General features: G+C 41.7%; 1 protein-coding gene across 3 annotated transcripts in view; it reads left to right on the plus strand.

The window, feature by feature from the left end:
* Positions 1-8,963: 8,963 nt before the first annotated feature.
* The window catches only part of FRMD6 (FERM domain containing 6), an 84,709-nt gene continuing 71,103 nt past the window's right edge, over positions 8,964-22,569 (plus strand). For 2 of the 3 annotated variants that reach the window (XM_057543192.1, XM_057543194.1), the window contains exon 1: positions 8,964-9,099. The gene's annotated coding sequence lies outside the window, so the exon portion shown is untranslated. The remainder of the gene's footprint in view (positions 9,100-22,569) is intronic. The other variant, XM_057543193.1, reaches the window with a different exon arrangement.

Here is a 22,569-nt window from a genome sequence, read left to right on the forward strand (position 1 = left end):
TTGGACTTCCCTGGCAGTCCAGTAGTTAAGACTGCATTTTCCACCGCAGGGGGCACAGGTTCCATCCCTGGTCAGGGAACTAAGATCCCACATGCCATGCGGTGAGGCCACAGAAATACATACATACATACATAACGTACATACATACATACAAAAGGTTGGTTTTCAGAACCTTCCCAGGTCTGCTCAGATCACCTCAAGTCGACCACTTTTCAGAAAGAGGACTAAGAACAAACTTCCAAACCTTGATGACTTTACCTGGAATTGTTCATCTACCTGTCTAACACATACCTGCTGCCTTGTCACGATTGGTGCTAGATGTAGTGTGAAATATACAGTGACTTCAACATTCTGTAGGTGGAAAGAAGGGTCTAGGAGAGGGTCAGATATTGGATATTTAAGAGGGAGAGTGGATAATTGAAATTTAACTACAGGATGGGAGATTAGGTCTCGTTTACCTCTGTGTCCCCAACACCTGGTACACAATAGGTACTTAATAAGAATTTGCTAAGTGAATAAACGAATGATGGAGAAGGCCCTCAGGCAGCTGGGGGGACTGGGGATACAGAGCTTTGGTAGGAGGAAATTGACTGAGAAGAGTCAGGAGAGAATGGCTTAAGAGGAAGATACATGGAAGCTTGGAAGTGGAGAGGACTAAAGCCCTAGTGAGAAGATGCCTGATCAACTCTGCACCAGAAGCAAGGCAGTTTAGGGAGAAAGCATGAGCTTGGACAGACTTCCTGAGTTCAGATCCAGGCACAACCATTTGTTTTCTTTAAGATTCTGGGCATCTGTAAACTAGGGATAATGACAGTTCCTCTGTCAAAAGGCTGTCATGAGGGTTCAATGAGGTAATACTTATAAACCTCTTAGACCAGTGACCAGCCAAGGGTCAAGCTAGATCGAGAGTGGCAGTGTTTCAGAGAAGGATGAGGGACTTGAGAGCCATAAAAATCTGAACAATCATTGTGGTGAAAGGAAAAGGAAGCCAACCAGGAATGAGTAAAAAGTTGACCAAACATCTGTGAACACTCCACTGACGCAAGTGTTGTCTTGGTGATGTGACTAATTGACTCATGTATTCGATTTTCCTTAATCTTCCTCAGTGACTTTAAAGCAAAATGCAAGAACATTGATGATTAAGTTGACCTGAATTTGGGGATTGTTAAGAAAGCTGCATTAGAAGGTCAAAGAGATATGGGACGTTGAGACTAAGGGGAGGATATATTCAAAATGGCAAGCCCAGGCATTAAACTCAAAGGTTAAGAAGGGAAGCCCAAAACAGCTAATAAACTGAAGGAACTGGGGGGGTGGGTGCGGGTTGGTGACTGAAAGTCTCAAGGTCAAACAACAGCTCTGGTGGGAGAGGTGGAAGGGCAGGATGTGGTGGGCAGAGCAGTTTCCAGTGTTCAGAGATGGAGCAGCTCCAGATGACACAAGGTCCAGTTAAACTTCACACGGAGGTGGGGGAATCCAGCAAGGAATGGAAGCAAGGCCACTTCGTTTCCTCTTGATCAACTCAAACCACTCTGTTCCCAAGGGTATCTCATCAAAATGTTTTGTTGGCAAGGAATTCAATAATTGATTAACTGCTCTAGTAAAATCCCTCTAACGTTCTTCTTGCTATCTCAAAAGGCTGTAGGGTGAGTAGTTAAAGTCAGGGGGAAGGCTCACACAGAAATAAAGTACACATCATGGAATATCAGTAGAGATAGAACATTGACAATTATACCATATGTTTATACTTTAAATATAAACATTAGGTAAACTGGCTGATGTATGATGTCCCATTCAAATCAACCGAAAGTCTTCTTAAGGGATTGATTCTTTCTCATCATTACCTGGGATATCTGTCCAAGAACCATCTCAGCAAATGTTAATCCTCTCCCATTCTCATCTCAGTGCCTTCTCTCTTTTCTCCACCTCACTCTCAAAGCAGCTGTGTGCACTTGCGCGCACGCGCGCGCGCACACACACACACATACATACATACATACATACATACATACATACCCTCCCTACACACAGTTTATGGGATTCATTCATTCAACAAATATGTACCAGACACTGTTCTAGATGCTGGGGCCACAGCAGTCAGAGAGGTTAGATCTGTGCTTACGTGAAGCTTATCTTCTAAACGGAGAGACAGTTGACAAACAAGTGAACATATTCATAAATAATTTCAGATTGTGAAAATGCTACCAAAAAACTAAGTGATGTGATAATAAAATATTTTATATTCATTTGTATATTAAGTCTGTACGTATATAAAATTATCATGTAGTAGGTATATATCCCCATTATTTTTTAAGAAATTGGGGTGAAAGTGACAAAAATTATTATCCAATACAGAACTATTGGCAGAAGAGAAAGTCATTCATTTGCTGATTCTGTTTTTCTGCTCCAGAAATCACATAGACTATTTGGCTTATGATATAGGAATCACAAATACTTTATTCAAAGTTTTTAACAGAAAGCAAGTTTAAGAAAACCTATTCCCGCCCCCCCACCCCCAACCCCGAATGGTCTTACCTTCAAAGCAAGATCTAGTTAAGAGTGCTACCAACCAGCACTTTATTCTCCCGGCCTGTCAAAACTAAACTTCAGGGTCTGAGATCCTTTGAGAACAATCTCAAATCCATGATTCCTAATTCCAACTCCATAGTCTAATTACCAGTGTCCCTTCTTCAAATAACTAGGGCATAAGAATTCTGTTTAGGCTAACAGAATGATATATTAGGCTACCCTTGAAAAAGAAAAATGTAACCACTGCTTTGCCTGCAGAAGAATTTCTTAAGTTTTTTTGGCATTAGGTTCCATAGGCAAGCCAAACAAGAGTGAATGTAGGTTTTGTTTCTAAACTAGGATCAGGTGAAAGGGAAACATCGATCTAATGTGGGTGTTCACAAATACTTTTTCCCTTTTATCCTACCAGTTAATAATAACCAGCACGCCAGGGCCTTGTGTTATAACCAAAATCCCAACCACTGCAGGTGGGTAGGGCTGTCTCTTGGAGGCCCCACCAACAGAGTTCTTTAGCCTCAGTGAATCTCCTGTGAAATTCCAGAGAAAGCACATCTTATTTGTACTTTTATCCATCATTCTTTTTTAAGCAACTAAAATCAAGTTTAAGAGCATGTTCGTTATGCCTACAATCTACTCAAGGTAACCAAATTAAAACAGACTGGACAGATTTTAAACCTTCTTCATAAATGGACTTTCCCTCAAGAAAGCCAGAATCAGCCAGGCTGTAAGTCTGTATTCATTTGGGAAGATGGACGTTCATACCTCCCCCGTTCTAGTTCAGTATGTTTCATGTGCCTCAGGCACAAATCGATAAGATGGCATTTAAATATGGAAGAGAATTTCAGTGACATCTGTACTGTTATCATTTGTGTTTCAAAGTGACGCCACCTAGAATACTATCCCAGATAAAGATCATCAGCGTGTGCCCGAGGCATAACTCAAGAGTAACCAGTCTATCACCAGAGTCCTACTTCCTTTCCTTTCTCATCTGTCTCCCCCAGTGGGGAGTGGAGGGCATTGCCTTCCATCTCTGCGGGGTTGGAATGTTTTCTTTCAGCTTTTCGGAGAGTAATCAAGGAATCGGACCGAAAAACTGCTCTGGGACCTTAAAGGCCCATTGTATAAACACACAAGCGGCATATTATCAGGAGGTTTTATACTGTAGGCAGTCTACCCCTTGTCTTGTCCCTTCTACTAGACATTTTTTGGTATGAGGGCCCTTCTACCTGTCCTCAGTCTTCTCTAGAATGTGAAGCCCGTGCATAAGGCAGCAGTGCTCTTTTCACACTTAATTCCAAGACCTCAGTGCAATTCTCTGTGCTGGGCTCTCCTACCTTGTGTAGCTAATACCTCCGCTGTACCACTTAGAACGGCCTCTCCTCAAGAGTAAAGGGCCTGGCCTGCCCGCCCCCGGTCTTCTGGAAGCTTTTGTCTGGAGTATCAAGAATTCAAGCCCTCAGGGAATTGGAATGTGGTGTTTGTGGTGAAACTAAAACCATAACGGAATAGAAAGAAAGAAGCTCTTCAAATATATCTCCTGTAAACTTTTATATACTGTATTAAAACCAGACTTTGTCCCAGGATAATCAAGTTAACCTATTTAAAAACAGTGTCTCAAAATTTGATGGCCAAGAGAACAGAATTTAATGAATGCAGACTTTTTCAAGTTTGTATCTCTAAATTGGGTAAAGGTAAATCTTCCTGAGTTAGAGGTACATAATATTAATCCCAATGCTGTGCTGTCTCTGCAAGATACAATTGACCCTTGAACAACCGAGGGGTGCGGGGTGGGATTTAGGGGCACCAACCCTCTGTGCAGTCAAAGATCCAAGAATAATTTATAGTTGGCCCTCCACATATACACATATACCCTCAGTTCCTCCATATGTGTGGTTTCTCTGTATCTGCAGTTCCATATCTGCAGATTCAACCAATAGCGGATCCTGTAGTACTGTAGTATTAACTATTGAAAAAAATCCACATGTAAGTGGATCTGTGCAGTTCGAACTTGTGTTGTTCAGGGGTCAAATGTAATTCTTTCTATTCCTGGTTAGGGATTCCTGGTACATAATAATGAGACAGCTGGATTAAATGAGTGTTAATCAATTCTCCTGCCTTTCCTTGAGAATTAAAATATCTTTTGGTGTTTTTATTTTACAGAACACAATGTATATACTAGCTGAGAATAATAAAAAGGGCACTTGGAGTTTTAGTCAGTGAAAACCAGGACTACATCACTGCACTATTTGTTTCCACAAGTGATTCTTTTTTTCTTTCAAAGTGATATACGTTAGCTAAAGGGACATTTAAGACCTTAGAGTAGGACTTACTTAAATTTATTTTGCTTTAAAATGCATTTTGTTTTGCTTTTTCAATGAACTTCAGTAATTACCAAAAAGAAAAAGGAACCTAATTTCTTTACTGTGACTTTCAGCCAGAATGATGAACAGTATTTAATTTAGGGAAAGTATTCTTTAAAAGCTAATATGTCAAATTACTGGCTTCTCCCTTTGACTAGAATTTATATTTCAGCATTAAAACATACGGTAAGTCCCAAATTCCCTTGAATTATGTATAAAAGATGAAAAATAACTAAGCTTTTTTCTTCTAACATACTGAACTCATCTTAATTCTTTACGTACTATTCTGGTGTTTGGAAAATATCAATACTTATAAAGGAATGTAAATTATAGCAGTTCACATCTCTTAGTTTTCTATACAACTGTGTTTCTTCCATAAAAGTGTGTAACTATCACCCACCAAAGCTTAAGCCTCTTCAATTCCAAAATGAGGCTACGGCCACTGTCCTTTAAGACCATGTCTCCGTGCACCTGCTCATTCTGCGCTCTCTTCCTAAGATACCCTAACCCATGGTTCCCACATGGGTCTCCACTTAGAATAATCTGGGGATTTTGAAAACACTCCCAAGCCCAGGTCACATCCCAGGCCAATTAAATCATATGCCTGGTACACAGGCATCAGGAGTTCTTTTTAAAGTCCCCAGGTGGTTGCAATATGTTGCCAAGTTTGAGAACCACCACCTCAACCAACTTGTTCCCAAACTTTCCTTCATCCTTCCCATCTCAGTTGACAGGGTATGTCTGAAGCCCTCCCTGAAGGTTCTAGGCCTTCCCATTACTCCTCCTGCATATCTCTACCATAGCAAGCAGTAAAAAGTATATTGTAACTGTTTACCTGCTCACCTGTTCCCTCAAACTACTCCAAGAGTCTATTTTTAGGTCTGAATCCCACAGTCTCACCCTGTGCTTGGTGTAAGGGCGTACTCAATAAATACATTCATGGAACGAATAACTTCTTCCTGATAAAACTAAAGCTAAAACATACAGTTATGTTAATATTTATATATTATGGAGAAAGTATTAGTTTAAGATGTGTTTTAGGATAATGTTTCACTTAATGGGCAATGTCTCATATTTAGGAAAACATCTCATCATACCAATGAAAATAAATCTATATCTCAACATCAAAAAGAATAATAAAATATAACTTTACCTACAAAACTTCATTCTTTATTTTAATCAGCACAGAAAAACGTTTCCTGTGATAAGAAACATCTAAAACAACCCATCCTTTCTCAGTTCCATTTCCATCTTGAGTGGATTATGCGTTGTTTTCCAAAGCAATCCTTTCCGAATTTTATGATGTTTCAGGGGTTTATAAAACTGATTTTTAAGAGTTTTAAAGTACTTAGTTGGGACTTCCCTGGCGGTCCAGTGGTTAAGACTCCGTGCTTCCAACGCAGCGGGCAGGGGTTCAATCCCTAGTCCGGGAACTAAGATCCCACATGTCACGTGGTGTGGCCAAAATAAATAAATAAATAAATAAATAAATAAAGTACTTAGTTTACAAAGTGTATCATGTTAAGAGTCTATGTTTATCATGGTATTCATACTGTTAACATGATCATTATAATTAAAAAAATTCATACAGTAAGTTTTGCTATAATCAAATTCTAGACAATAAACCCAATCTTAAACGCATGTTTTAAAAAAGGTGTTTTTTAAAATTTTTTATTTTTTTGCCTTATATATCCTGAGAGGTTTATTGATTTCTTTCTTTTTTCAATGTAATTGTAGCTTCTTTTCATTAGTAGGAGTGATAATATGATGTTTTATTGTGGTAAAAGATATATAACATAAAATTTACCATTTTTCCAGGTTTGTTGAGATATAATTGACATATAACATTTTATTTGTTTCAGGTATACAGCATGAAGGTTTGATATACATATAGATGGTGAAATGATTACAATACAAGTTAACATCTATCACCTCATATAGTTACAAATTCTGTGTGCATGTGTGTTAACTTTCAAGATCTACCCTCTAAGCAACTTTCAAATATACAATACGTTGTTTTAAACTTTAGTCACCATGCTGTATGTTACATCCCCAGTACTTATTTACCTTATAGCTGAAAGTCTGTACCTTTTGAACACCTTCACCCATTTTGACCACTCCCACTCACCCCTTCCTCTGGCAACTGACCAATCTGTCCTCTATATCTATGAGTTTGGGGTTTTTTTATAGTCCACATATAAGTGATATCATATTTAAAATATTTTGCTCCTTGGGTTACCTATTCATCTCATATTGCAGCAATGTTTTACAGTCTAACAATATGTTATTCTTTATCTGCTAGATTTTTATGCATGAAGCCTGAAAAAAAATCAGATTTAGGAACTGTTTTCCAAGACAGTATTATATTTCTCACTTGTCTCACATCAAGTTAATTTAAGACCTTAACAACTACTGTTCAATATGCACTCATTCTGAATGCATATTAAAGACAAAAATGAGAGAAAAAGTATAATCCTCCACTTTTTAAACCCCAACATTGTAATCAACTACTAAACAAAAATTTAAATTTAGTCTGTTAATTAAATACAGCTAATTTAAAAGGTAGTCATTGGAACATGGTTCTTGACCTCCTTCCTATAACGGGAGTCATGACTTTAAAGCATGAGTGCAATAGGCTTAGAAACTGTTCTGCTTTATCTGAAATAAGCTCCGAATGTATTTTCAATTGTGGAAAGGCAAAAAGATTACCGTTCCTAATATTCAGTTCTAATGTCATGGTTCCCAAAATGTAAAAGCTGTGAATAAGACAACTATTCCAAGGAAGCTTCAGCTGTGAATACAAAACGGAATTTCTTTTGCCATGCAAACAAGGCACACAGGCATACTTTCAACCAATAACAGCTAGCTTTATACATTTATGTTTGGATCAAAAGAGCAGGGCAATTTTAAAGCTGGCTTCTGTTAGCATGTCTGATCTGGGGTGGTGTCCTTTCTTAGGTCCTCTGCTTCCTTGTCTCCTTGTCACATGCAGACCCACCCCATCGCTCCTTTAGTGAGGGGCCCTGTGGGGCGTTACTGCCGCCCCTGGCCAGGGCTCACCGGATCAGCAGGCAACAGAAGACCTAGGAGGGTAGAAGCCTGGGGGGCTGGGGGTGGGAGGGTTGGAGCTCTGTGGGTCGCGGGCCTGGGGGCCAGGTGGAGGCTGGTTCTCTCTTCGTCTCCAGTCCCCAGAAGCTGGTCCAGTTGGCGCAGGCTGACTGGAGAGGCGTAACTCACCCCTTCCCTAGACCCAACAACTAAAAGTGGCAAAGAAATCTCCATCTCCTGTCCTGAGTCTTAGTGCCATAAAAAATATCTTCCACTGGCCCTTCGCATCACGCGCCGACCCTCGGCTACCATCAAGAGCGGACAGATATAATTTCCGAGAGGTCACTGGCACTAAAACCACAGCGGATAGAGAGGCCTTGTCTACCTGAAGACCTGGAGATTCAGAGTTAGCGGGGGAGGCTTGGCTTCCTCGGCGGCGCCCCCTCCATCCAGCATAAAACCCGCAAAAGAGCGGCGTCCTGAGTAGTGGGTGGGCAGGTGGGTGCGAGACAGGAGGACGGGAGGGAGCAAGGAATCACGAAGCCTCCTCTGCTGGGACCGCCTCCTCACTCAGTGGCCTCCCCACAGTCGCTCCGAATTAATAAGACGAAGATCAGGCCAAATTGCCGCCCGCGGCCAGCCCAACCGGGCTCCGGAGGGAGCGATCCCCGGGAGCGGGGGTCCGCGCGTCGGAAGGGGCCATTAGGCCAGAAGGGGGGTAGCTGACAGTGTCCCCTCGCGCCTCCGTCTCCGTCTCGCGGCGAAAGGCCTAGATCGCCGCGGTCCTAACACAGCATCCGTCTGCGGCTCGCCTCCCTCTCCGACCCCGGAGGCGTGGCGCCCTCGGCTTCCTCCCGCCCCCGACTCGCGGCACCCCTCCGCAGGACGCTTGGTTGGGTCCGGGGCGGGGCCTGCAGGCGCTCCACGTGCGGCTGCAAGCTCCGCTCCCGCGGCTCTGCCACCGCCCCCGCCACCTCTGGGCCGGCGGGGGGCGGAGCCTCGGGGGGCGGGGCGGGAGGCGTGGGCGAGGGGCGGGGCGGACGCGGAGCACTCGTCCGGCTGCCCAGGCCAAGGGGCTGAGAGCAGTGGGGCAGGAGTGGCGGCCGCAGGAAGGCACTGCGAGCTGACGGGAGTCCGACGCCTGGTGCTGCGAGCTTTCTCCGAGGTAAGACCAGGAACCCGGCTCCCCAGGACGCCCCCCCCAGCCCGGCCACCGCGCCCCGGCCGCTCACTGTGCCCCTTGCCGGCCGGGTGGCGGTGGCTGGACGGGACTTCGGGAGGGCTTCTGGAAGTCGCGAGCCCCAGCCCAGGCGGTGTCCCCTTCTCTGCGTCTTTCTTCGCCTTCTCGTCGCTGCCTCGGCTCTGGGCGTCGGGCACCGGGCTGGAAGGTCGCTTTTCCGCGAGTCGGAGCTCGCCCACGCCGGGAAGGGAGGACGGGGCCCCGGGGCAGCCGAGCCGGGCGGCGGGGGAGGCGCGGAGCTCCGGGGCCGCGTCTGCGGCGAGGGCGGGAGGCCGGCCGGGGCTGTGGGCTGCGCCCCCGGGCTCGGTGCCCGTGCTCGGCTTCCCGGTGGTCGCCGGCGCCCTGGGCTTGGGGCGCCTGCCCTTCGCGCCCCGTCGCTGTGACCCGGTGGCGGGGCCAGCCCCTGAGCCCCGAATTCCTGGGTGCCGCCTGTTGTGCGCGCGCCGGCCCGGGCAGCCCGACTGCGGGAGGGGACCTGAGGCGCGAGGTCTGCCCCATCGTCCCCTAGTCGGGGGAGCCGGAGGCTGAGCTCGGGCTCGGCGACGCCGGAAGGGGGCCTTGGTGGGATGCGAGTGGGGGGCGCGGCCTGCAGAATTTGGGTTCCTGGTGGAGCTGGCGGAGCGCAGGCCCGGCCCGGGGCAGAGGAGACCCCCAGCTGCTGATCGGGGAGGGCCAGGACCTGTCAGGGATGGACAGCTGGGAGCCACCGGGTGAGGTCCACAGGGATTATAGCAGCACCTCCAGTCCCGGGACAGCATAACCTAATGGTGAGGGCGTTTTCTTGAAGGCAGGAGAAAATGGAAAGCTGTCAAAATAAGCCCATTTTAAAGTTGAAATGAAAGTTGGCGGATTTTCAGGCCGTGCAGTTGTGTAGCTAGTGTCCAAAGAAATATTAGCTCCTTGACACCCTTTTCGTTTGGATTTCTTAGCAAAAATCTGTTTTGCCAGTATTTCCCTCAGGAGTTGTGCATTGCCCGCAGCGGGGAAGGAAAACTTAAGCAAGCGTTCTCGGGTTCTTTTAACTTGCCTGTGCTCTCCAGCCTTTTTGAGTGTGCAGAAAAAGTACCTCTTGCTGGATTTCTCATGTAGGATTCCGTCTCTTCTTCTCTGGGACCCGACGATGTTTGTTTATTGGTTTGATAAGCATCTATTTAAATTTAGTCCTTGAACGAAATACTCCCCGTTGCCACAGGGTGTAGTTTAGGGATTAGAGAATACTGTTGGATAAAACTGCTAGTGGCTTCATTTTGCAAGAATGTAAGTCATTTCCTTTCTGTGATTTCAGGGAGTTGATATTTCACAGCATCAAAACTTTGTGGGGAAAATTTTCCGTAATACATCTGTCATTAAAAAGGCTTTTGACTTTTGGATTTCTCTTCTTAGAGCAGGGCATAAATTTAGGCTCAGCAGTGTTAAAGTATCAGAAGTTTTTCAGAATCTACAGCATTCTGAAACTATTGTAGAAGGTAATTTTAACAAGCACCAAGACCGGCAAACTGCCTGCAGGATAGAGAGTGGGGGAGGGGAGAAGACCAGAAGAGAGAGGCAGGAAAACAGATGCCTGTGCTGTTGTCCTTTGTCGTATAAAACTTCTGGCACTTAATCATTTTTCCTTGGGTGTGGTTTTGAGAAATAAAAGTATTACGTTAAAAATGAAAATACTCCACAGTATGAGACAGCTGACATTAGAATGCTCTTTCAGTATGTTTGTAAACATACTGGATTTACATTTCATATTAAAATGGACTTCTGGGATTATTAGATGAGAAGGGTCCCCCAGGGGATATCTAGTATCAAGTTATCTGCAGGATATCTTTTCCAGAAAGCAGACTGCCTGTAATATGAACTAATTCCCCCCCACCCCCCTTTGAATTGCTTGTAAGAGTGCCTGAGATCTGACACTGATGGACCACAGTAATCAGTTCTTGCAGGGCCCCAAACATTTCAAGGGACAGGAAATCTTTCTGTTTCTACCCCCTCCTTTTTGGTGGGGCAACAGGGGTAAGCTACCAGCTTCAAATACATAATTTGAACTTGCAGACTTAAGGTGCTCCTGGCTCTACAGGAAAACTGAATGGGCCAGGATGAAGACCGCTGCTTTTGAAAGCGAAATGTCAATGTGCTAGGTAATAATCTTTAGCTACAAGTTCTTTAGAAACTCATTCAGCTGGTCTAGTTGAATTGGGGGAGGGGGGCGGGTTGTAGAGCTTTTCTGATTTCTGAACTTTGTTTCCACTTTTAACTACACTTACAAAGCTTTTGGCTTTCAGAACTTATGACATAATAGACCATGTAGCCTTTTGCTGCAGATGCTTGAAATGAAAGTTTCAAACAGAATTGTTTTTGACTGAGCTGTCAAGTTCAGAGTTTAGTGTAAATGAGTCCTGTCTCACAAGTAACTTTTTTGATAAAGGAATTCTTTGTAGTTTTCAACTTGAATGTTGCAGATTTTGATTTCTGAGTCTGTGGGGTTTTTTTTAAAAAAACTAAAACCTGCAAACAATTATTTTAATACATGAAAGCCGGTACCAAGAAAAGATTAATTCAGTCCAGATGTAAAAATGTATGTGAATTTTAGATTTGGATGATCTCAGCCAGTTTTCCCTTTTGTTGATGAGGCTGCCTGGATCCCAGATGGCATTCACAAATTATCCCTTAGGTGGTTTTCTGAGTTCAGAACTAAATTTCACCAGCCTTCTCTAAAGTCATTTTAATATTTTTTCAAGTCTTCTGAAGGATAGAAAGTTTTCTGCATTTATAGAGAGATGGATTTTTCATACTACTCATTAATACTAACCTTATAAATGCCCTGGTTTGGTAGATGAAGCCTATGGGGAAACTGGAGGTAATCAGTATCGTGTATTCTTCTTCTTTTTTTTTTTAATTAAGAGGTACAAAACTCCAGTTATAAGAATTGTGTATCCTTATGGGCAAAGCATAGAGGCTTTGGTTTTCGCTTATGCAATTCCAACTTTCTTCTTTTAAAGGAAAAAGTTTTAAATGTGTTTACAATCTTCAGTAGAATCCTGTTGTTAACAGTTTGTGGTCTCTGATATAGCAATTGTATGATGAGCCTCTACCGTTCTTTCTCAACAAGAAACAGCAAACACAACTAATAAGAAGACTCCAGCATTTTTTTAGCTTGTACTCCCAATACCAGAGTTATAAAGGATGTGTGTTATATATTTAAAATTATATATTTTTAGGAAGTCTTTGTATGATTATATAATTATACATTTTGGGTGTTTGATTACATTGTGATTGTATATAAAACAATCCAGTGTAGGAGGGGGGCAAAGGAAAGATTTAGTGAAGGAATTTATGAGTGATGAAATTTTAGTTAAAATGTATCTTTCCTGAAACCCAAACAGGAAAAATGGTATTGTTGGTCTCTGTAGTTAAACTTTGATATAGGGAGTAGTTGAGAGGGCTTTTTGAATTGCACATTCTTCTGAGGAAGAGGCTTTGGGGGCCTATAAAAATAAGTAGAAACAAGTTAAAGGGATAATTTGAGAGGAAGGAAGAAGTAGAGTACTGGGCATTGAATTGCAAGGAGAATCTAAACTTAGAAGGATGAGTATTGAGAACAAGGCTGAAGTAGGGAAAGCTTTCTATTTAAAAGTGTAAATTAAAGAAGAAGATCTTTTTAGCTGAGAAAAAAAAAAGGATTAGAATTAAGGTGCCCTATAAAGTCTGTATACAGCATGAAATAGTGCTGCGGAGTGACATTTATGCTGGAAACCTTGCCTGCATTTGTGTTGAATCACTAGTTTGGTGTTAAATATTGCATTCAGGGACTGGATGCTTATTACTATCCTCTGCTCCCCCTCTCCCCCTTATACCCCCCACCTCCACTTCCCATTTCAAAGGCTGGAAACATTTTTTGTCTAAGTTCTAATGATTCGAGAAATATTTAATTAGTCCCCCAGCATTTGGGAGAACTGCTAATGCCCACCCCCCATGCTGTGGGGCCAGAGAGACTCTACAGCAATATTGGCTGAAGTTATCATAAAGTTTTGAGTGAAAACAAGCCATCTGTGTTTCCAGTTATCTTATATGATTTAGTGGTGTAATTACTTCTGATGCTTTGTGTACTATCACTTTCCATATGTATCGAATGGAGCAGTCGTGCAGTATACCGTATTGATCAAAGAGGGATCCTAGAACATTGGGGAGGGGAAAGAAATCACTGATCTGACAGCTGGTATAACGTAAGGAGGAAAGTGTTGTGCCGAAACATTCACGGATAAACCAAACATAGAGCAAAGGAGAAGGCATTTTTTTCCTGGAGCTTCCTTGGAGTTGTCTGTAGCACAGCGTTTTCTGGAATGCCTTTCTCCACCTATGTGGCCTTACCTAGCAGAATTTAATCTATACAGCAAGAATCTAGGTAGAAATTTGGTCATTAACCAAATCATTTCATTAATGTGGTAATTGGGATAATTCTGATCAAAAGTATTTATTTTGAGCCTCCATATTCCAATTAGATTATCCTGGGATATTTTCAGATGTTTTCTAATAACTTTGCCTTTGTACATGTATGTTATAGAACTTTGAGCAGAAATGTTTTACTGGTATATGAAGATAGAGGGAAAAGCAATATTTTATACTACCTTATAGCCACAGTTTCATGTGAGGGAGGAAATCATTATAAAAAGCAAGGAAATTCTGGATGAAGATTTTAGGAAATTAATGATGTTTCTCACTTAGCTTCTCAGGTGGTTCTTTGTCTGATTCACATTAAATGAAATGTAATTAATTTTCTCCCTACAGGTAGCAGTACTTACACTGTCCAGTTTTAGTAGATGGCTTTTGTTTGGTGGGAGTAGGTGTCCCTGTGGCTTTATTTCTTTGAACTCGTTCCTGAATAATTACATACAGCCAGAAAAATGCACAGATCAGAAGTGTACGGCACAAAGTGATCATATCTAGGCAACCAGCATCCAAATCAAGAAACAGAACCTTACCAGGCACACCCCCCCCGCCCCCCGCCCCAGCTCCAAGTTTCTTGCAGTCATAATCCCTGCCCCAAGGATGACCACTATTCTGACTTTTACTGCCGTAGGATAGTTTTAACCTGTTTTAGGGTTGCATTCATTTATTTTTCTTAATTTTTAAAAAAGATTTATTTATTTTACTTATTTACTTTTGGCTGTGTTGGGTCTTCGTTGCTGCACACGGGCTTTCTCTAGTTGCGGCGAGCGGGGGCTACTCTTCATTGTGGTTTGCGGGCTTCTCATCGCGATGGCTTCTCTTGTTGCGGAGCACAGGCTCTAGGTGTATGGGCTCAGTAGTTGTGGCACGTGAGCTTCAATAGTTTTGGCTCGCGGGCTGTAGAGCGCAGGGTCAGTCGTTGTGGCTCATGGGCTTGGTTGCTCCGTGGCATGTGGGATCTTCCCGGACCAGGGCTCGAACCCGTGTCCCCTGCATTGGCAGGCAGATTCTTAACCACTGCGCCACCAGGGAAGCCCCTCTTGGGGTGCATTTGAATGCAATCAAGTATAAGTTCTTTTTCGTGTCTTTTTAAACTCAACGTGGTGTCATGTCCAAACTGATTCAGGTAGCAGTACTTCTTTTTTCTTTTATTTCTGTGAATAAATATACCTAGTTTGGTTATCCATTCTGTTGATAGACATTTGGGTAGTTTGGGGCTGATGTGTGGGGCTTGACCTTTTGATGGCTCAAGAAAAATCAAGCAGTTTGGAATTGAAAGAAGAGTAATCTTAAGATTAAAAGAAAAAAATACATCAGAAACGTGAGAGAAAAAAATACAATATCACACAAACAATAAAGGCTCAACTCAGTCCACAGAATCCTAGTGTTTCAGGGACACATTTCGGAATATACCAACTGGATATTGCCGGATTTCACTTGAGAATTGGGAAAAGGTACGGGACCTTAGGTGACAGCTAGCCCCTTCATTTCTTAAAGGTGAGGGGACTGAAGATCCAAAAGACTGAGTGACTCAGAGTCTCACAGCTAATGACAGTGCCAAGAGTAGAAGCTGCTTCTGACTTCCAGTCTAGTCTAGACTAGTGCCATCTGAGAGCTGAAACCCAGCTCACTACTCTGTTGTCCAAGCAGTGAGTCCACTGGCCTGGAGCATGGGGTGCCCTTTCCTGATCCACACAAAGATATCCTGTGGGTCAGTTCAGATGGAAGCAGACCTGCCCAGAGAAAATGGAGCTGTGGCCCAGTGAGGCAGAATTATACTTCCTCAAGCCTGCTCTGCCTCTGCCCTCAGTACAGAGCCCTTGGAATTTCTGTTTAACCCCTTTCTCCTTCTCTCCTCTCTACTAGGGCTCTCCAGTGAGACTTTGGGTTATAAGTGCCAAGTAGGTGATATCTTGAGGTCCCTTCTGGCTCATTGTTTTATTCATCCATAAACAATCTAGGATTGACCCCAGTTTCAAAGGACTGCTCTCTAAATATTTTCAGAATAATTTATTCTTAAGGATAAGAATATATATAAATATATATTTTTTGCCTCTTCCTGCCATTATGTCACCCCCTTTCTATACACTTTTCTCCTCCATTCTGCCCCCCCCCACCCCCTTTAAGTTATCTTTTCTTAAATATCCCTGGAAACATCCAGTTTCTGGTCTCTGTCTACCAAAAACAACAGTGAAATTCTGATGCTGAAATCTGTGGCAATTATTGTAATAAGTGCTCCCAGGAAGCACTTATTGTAATAAAATATAGGATTATGAGAAATCTGATAGGTAAAACAAAGTGCTTGTGAAGGAAGACTGTTGGTATAGATATTTTCTTTCATGTTTCCCTAAAGAGAAAAAGGACATTTTCGTGGTTCAAGAAAAGACTCAGAATTTCAACTTAGGCTCATTAGGAAGGTGAAAAAAAGGTAAAACAAACAAACAAATAAAAAAAAGCAAAACCTGAAGTTTCATAAATGGGTAGTAAATAACATATCCTGCTCAAATGAGATACAGCTTATAACAGCAAAAACTTAGCATGTATAATCTTAGCAAATAAGAGATAAATAAGAGTTACCTGGGGGAAGAGTGCTCACCATAGGGCCTGACAAATTGCTCACTGAAATTACTACAGAAAAGAGTAATAAGTTTTGAAGACAAAATGGAAGAAAGGCAGTAGAATATAAACGTTAAGAGCAAGATTTTTGAGATTAGTTCTCTGGGGTCCAAATCTAGGCTCCACTGTTTTCTAGTGTGTAACCTTGGGGAAGTTACTTAACTCTCTGAATCTCTTTTTCCTCATCTGTAAAATGAAGATAATAATAGCAACTATCTCACAGGGTTGTTTTGATTAAGTGAAATAGCACATGTAAAGCAAGTGCCATGGTGTGACACATAGTAAACAGTCAAGAAACGTTGGCTTTTATTACTTAACAGAAAAAGAAATGATGTATACAAAGATTTCTAGCCATTGGAAATCCCTAAGCTTTTGTTTACAAGCAGTTGTTCACAAGATTTTTTTTTTTTAATTTTTTATTTTTAAGTATTTGTTTATTTATTTATTTATGGCTGTGTTGGGTCTTCGTTTCTGTGCGAGGGCTTCCTCTAGTTGCGGCGAGCGGGGGCCGCTCTTCATCGCGGTGCGCGGGCCTCTCAGTATCGCGGCCTCTCTTGTTGCGGAGCACAGGCTCCAGATGCGCAGGCTCAGTAATTGTGGCTCACGGGCCCAGCTGCTCCGCGGCATGTGGGATCTTCCCAGACCAGGGCTCGAACCCGTGTGCCCTGCATTAGCAGGCAGATTCTCAACCACTGCGCCACCAGGGAAGCCCTGCTCACAAGATTTTATTTTGTGTTTTGATCACATTAAGTAGGCAACAAATTATAGTATTTCTCAGTTACAGATATTGGGCAATCTATACTGCTGCACTAAGAATAGCTGGCATGTCCCACTGATCACTAATTGAGTTATTTTTCCTAATTCTCCTATTTCCAGCAGTCTCATTCCCGCAGCTTCTGCCTGCTTGCTAATATTTCTTTCCAGCTGCCAAAACTTAAATTTACAGATTTAAAAAATTCTCTTTGTGATGAATAATGTTGTACAAAGTACTTTTAAACTTAGAGTACCAGTGTCCCATGTCTTTTTCTCTTGTACTCTGTAGATTTCATGTGAGTCCTTTTTAAGAAAGCCACTATTATTGGGATAAAGCAACTGTTTCTTCCTCCCAGCCCCACACCCCACCATTGGCACAGTTTATAAAACGTGGGGCAGACCCCTTTACGATTTTCTGTTAGGCCCAAAACTTAAGATTTTTAAACCATTCATTCAAAGAAAATTAATAGTCTGAAAGTTTCAAAGGAGTTTTTAAGAAAAACAAACTTAAGCACATTAGAAAGACACATTTACATCTAAATAGCATAATTACAAATCCAGTCAAAATAGGCACAGGATAGTCCAGAATAATCATGGTGTCATTCTGCTCTGTTCATTAAAAGGGGGGCCTACCCCAGATAACCCTGTGCCCTGTTATGTGTTGTATAATATCTTAAATTAAATAAACTTAATACTCTACAAGTGTTCACCAGGTCCCTCAAAAAACAGGTTTTGCTTCTGTATGAAGTATCCAGGACTGTGTTGAATACTTACTGCAAGTCCTGCCAAAGGGTTTCTTGTCTTGGTGGGGGAACAAAATATATGTGTTTGGAGAGGTATTAGATATTTCCCAGTAAGTGCTAAGTGGACTCCAGGAGCAGAACCAATGATGGCCAAAGGTAGGATGGCCCTAGCTTCCCTGGGGCTGCTGGATTTGGGTTGGGTCAGGAGATCAGGCTGGGATCTTTGTATTCCTCAAGTGCAAAGGACCTTTTCTAGGAGCAACAGAAATGTTCAGGATTTGGTAAAAGTCTCAAATATTAAAAGAAAATTATGAAATTGAAACTATTAAATGTTTAATTAAATTCATTCATTCATTCAACATAATACATGCCTACTGTGTGCTAGACACTGTTCTAGGCCCCATAGCTACGTCAGTGAACAAAATAAAGAAAATAATCCGGGCTTTATGGAGCTTATATCCTATTAGGAGGCAAACACTAAACATAACAAAGCTATAGTATTTTAGAAAGTAGTGTGTTTGGAAAAAGAAAAAGCAGAGCAAGGTAAGGGACATTAGGAGCACTGGAGGAGGGACGCAGGGCCTTTGGCAATTTCAAATAATATGGTCAAGGTAGGACTCACTGAGTAGATGACATGAGGGAAGAAGGTGGCCATACAGAGACACCTGGGGGAAGAGTGTTCCAGCAGAGGGACCAGCGAAGGCCTTGGGCAGAAGTGTGCCTGGTCTGTTCCAGGACCAGTGAGAAGGCCACAAAGTAGCAGTAGATGAAGTTATAGAGGTTTGGGGAGCTTATCACGTAGGGTCTGCCTGGTGGACCATTTTAAGAACTTTGGCTTTTACTCTGAGTGAAATGGGGAGTCACTGGAGAGTTTTGAGCAGAAGAGTAAGGTGATTTGACTTGCATTTTAATAGAATCACTGGCGGCTGTGTTGAGATTGAAAAATGGAGTGGGGTGGTCCCGGGAAGCAGGGATACAAGTTAGCCGCTGTTGGCAATAATCCAGTTGAGAGATGCCAGTAGCAGTGGAGGAGGTGGCGAGAAATGACCAAGATTTATTTTATAGGTCGAACCAATAAGATTTCCTGGTTTGAGGGATATGAGAAATAGCGATCGGAGGGAGGATAACACCAAGGCTTTTTGCATAGTTATGGAGTTGCCATGAACTGAGATGGGGATCTGATGGAGGAGCCGGTTTGGGAAGGATAACCGAGAGCCATTTTGGACATGTTATATTCAACTTCCAAGTGGAGAAGTTGAGCAGCTTGTTGGATTTAGGAATCTGGAGTTTATGGAAGACGTCCAGGCTAGAGATAGAAATTTGGAAGTCGCCAGCAGGCTTTGGATGAAATCATATAGGGAATGTATGTAGACAGGGAAAGCAGTCCATGGACCAAGCCTTGGGTCATATCCATATTTATAGTTTGTGGAAAAGAGAAGTCTCATAAGAATGTATCTTAAGCCAAAGGAATTATGCACATATTTCTGACATAGTGGACCTAATTGTTTCCATTCCCTAAGTAACAGTGTTATTATTAGTAGATATTAATTCTACTGACCCACACCATGGGAAGAAGGAACTATGAGTTACTTTTTCTGTGATGAGGGGCTTGGGCTGAGCCTGAGGCACTTGAGGCTTTAGAGAGTGAGTTGATAAGGAGGAACCAGTAGAGAAGACTGAGAAGGAGCAGTCAGAAGGACAGGAGGGAAATTAAAAGCATATACCTGAAATCCAGTAAGGAAAGCATCTCAGGGAGGAGAGAGTGATTCAGTGGTGTCGTGTCAAGTCAAGTAGCTTGAAGACCGAGAGTTGCTCATTGGATTTAACAACCTTGAGGTCACTGGTGACCTTGACAAGAGCTGTATTAGTGGCAGGGTGGGGACAAAAACCTGGCTGGAGTGGGGTCAAGAATGAAAAGCTTCTGAAAGATGATTCTTACTTTCAGTTCAGTTCCTTATACTATAAATATTCAATATTGTTTGTGAGTACATTTTAATATGTCTGATAAAATGCGGGGTGGGACTTCAGAATGCTGGGGGCCATGAGGGTCTTCAACGGGTTCTGACAGGCCTGGGGAGCCTTTGAGTTTCCCACTAGTAGAGTGTATGGTAGGATTGTTTTGTTTTGTTTCTAGTGACGACATGTTCTTTAATTCAACCCATTAATCATTTCATATGAAAAGGATAAAACAGAGCCCCAGTGAGACATGTGTTTTGAGTTGGCTTCTTTTTCAGCAACACTGATAGGTTTGAGCTGACCAGTCTATACGTCATGGTACTCCACCAGCCTGAAAACCTTCATTCCTGGAGCGGATGGCTCAGGTTAGGGGTTCCCAGGGGCCAGAGCAAATTGAGTAATAGAAACTTTGCTTGTTTAATATTTCTTTTATGCTTTGATAACTTTCATTGTGAATATTATTTCAAGGCATGTGATTGAGCAATTTTCATAGTTCTGCATTTTATATCATAATTATGCACTAAGAATTTTCTCATCTGGGAATTACCTTTGAATTATAATTCTAACTTTCTGTAATACTATCATCAGAAAGAATCAACAGGTCTCTGATACTAATTATCTTTTCTTTCTCTAAGCTTATTAAAATGCTAAAACATAGGCCTTTAATGCTTAAATATTGTTTTTGGGTAGTTAAAAGCTTATAGTGATTGGTAGAATTAAAACATTGTTACATATATTTGAGTGCTGCTTGGTAATGAAAGTACTGTATAGTAATAGCCTTTAGAAAGCTGCTGATTATGGGAAAATGCTGGAAAGGGTAAGGACTTTTCATTTGTAGTGGATTATGGCCCATGTTTTTTGAGAAGTGGAGCTCCAGTGATTATATGTGTGTTTCTAGTGGGTTGTGGTATACACATATAATGTCAGCATTCTCTGAGGTACTGCTCTGTCAACACTGTTTTATTAGTATCATTTTGAATGTTGTTCCAGCTGAAACTTATAAGTCACTCTACAGTTAATTAAATGAATGAAATTGGCCTGTAACAGTGAAATACTTAACACAAGGCCAATGTGAAATAATTTGGCAGTGCTGAGTGTTTTACATGGTTAAATACTGGAGCGTGCAGAGGTATAAAACTAAGCAAATTATGAAATAAATGCTAAGTCTCTTAAGTCATTGACTACAGGATGAACTCCAGATCTCTTGGCGTGGAGTTCGACATGCCAAACCAGAGTTGCAAGCCTGTGGCGCACCAGCAAGATTGGCTACAGACATGTTTTGGTTTTAACACAGTGTTGAAAACATCTATTTTCCAGCATTTAAAAATCGAGAAACTTTAAATTTAAAAAAATTGAATTTTCTTAAAAAACTAGAAGGCATGGCAATGATCTGTTGGAGCAACATAGCAGCTTCCCTTTTTATACGGGTGTGTGCTCTGCAATCCCCCGTTGTCCCCAACAGAGATCCTCTTGCTTCCAACATTGAGACCAAGTGTCTGTTGACATTTTTCATCCTGAAGGCTTCACTCCGATGTTAACTGTCCCTGTAGGCATATGAGTTTGCTGTCCTCCTGTTGTAAATACTTATTTGCCAGTGTCATCTCGAAGCTCCTTAAGTCTAGCCAAATTGTTCTGCCCTTTGTCCCGTCAAACACAGACACAGTTCGTCTGGGTCATGCTTCCTCTACCCCTTCCACTGAACTGAGCTGCTTATTGCCTGTACCACTTGATGGAAACAGAGCACATGCTACTTTGTATAAGTCATCCTTTTATATATATTTCCTAGCTTCTCAACTGTATTAGAATTTTCTTGAGGGCAACAACTATATCTTAGAATTTACTAGTGCCTATCAAGTTTATTTTAGATTTAATAGATTAACTATTGTTTAGATTTAGCTTCCAGTGTATGGTAATATATGATTATTATGATTCTGTAAAAAGATTAGAAAGTATCAAAATCTTGTATAAAGTCTACTTCCTCAAATAGGACTTTCTTAATTTACTATGTCCGTTCCTTTGTAGCTTTGTAATCACATTTATGTAATCTAATTGAGTATTAATTCACTAAACACCTCATTTATTGCCAATTCTCTGATTCTGTTAGGCAGATGAATGAAGTTTCCAAATAAATGGGTCATTACAACATATCATTTAATTTATTTCAGGTATGCTTCTTTCTAATGGCTATTATTGTTTTACATCTCATTCATTTGACAAATAGTGTGTACACTATACGGAAGGCCCTGGAGATGTGTGAACTTGACAAGCATGATGGTACCTGCTCTTCAGAAACTTTTAGCTGGAAAGGCAGATATTAAATAATGGAGTATATAATTGTTCAATTTTGATAAGTATTAAGAAGTAGGGCGTGTTCTGAGACCTTATAACAGAGCACTCTGGTCTGGGGGCAGGGGCTGCAGTATGGCGTATAACACGACTGAATTCTAAACTCCTTGACTTTCTCATAATTCCATAGCAGTTTGTAAAATATTCTGAAGGTAAAAATTTAATCTTAGAAACAAATAAATTAAGGGGTAATTTATGTAACAAAATAAGAGCTTAAAAAAAAAAACTTTTCCAAAGAATTTACCTTTGGCTGTAGACATTGCATTAATGATAAAAATTATAATTTATAGCACTAGAGTCTTTGTTTAATACTTGAGTTGAACTCTGTTTAAGTAAACAAAAGGGAAAAGGGAAATTGAGCTAGAAATTTCCAATGTAGCTAACTTGCAAAACAACTTTTGTTTTATGACACTAATTATTTCAAAGGCATTTGTAGTAAGAACTTTTCTTATGACTTTCAAAAATAGGATATAAAAAATAAACTGATTTATTCCTTCAAGAGTAACCAGTGGATAGTACCTTAATTTTATACTTGTAAGCCCATGAC

This window comes from Balaenoptera acutorostrata, chromosome 3 (genome assembly GCF_949987535.1).
Source record: "Balaenoptera acutorostrata chromosome 3, mBalAcu1.1, whole genome shotgun sequence".
Lineage (NCBI taxonomy): Eukaryota > Metazoa > Chordata > Mammalia > Artiodactyla > Balaenopteridae > Balaenoptera > Balaenoptera acutorostrata.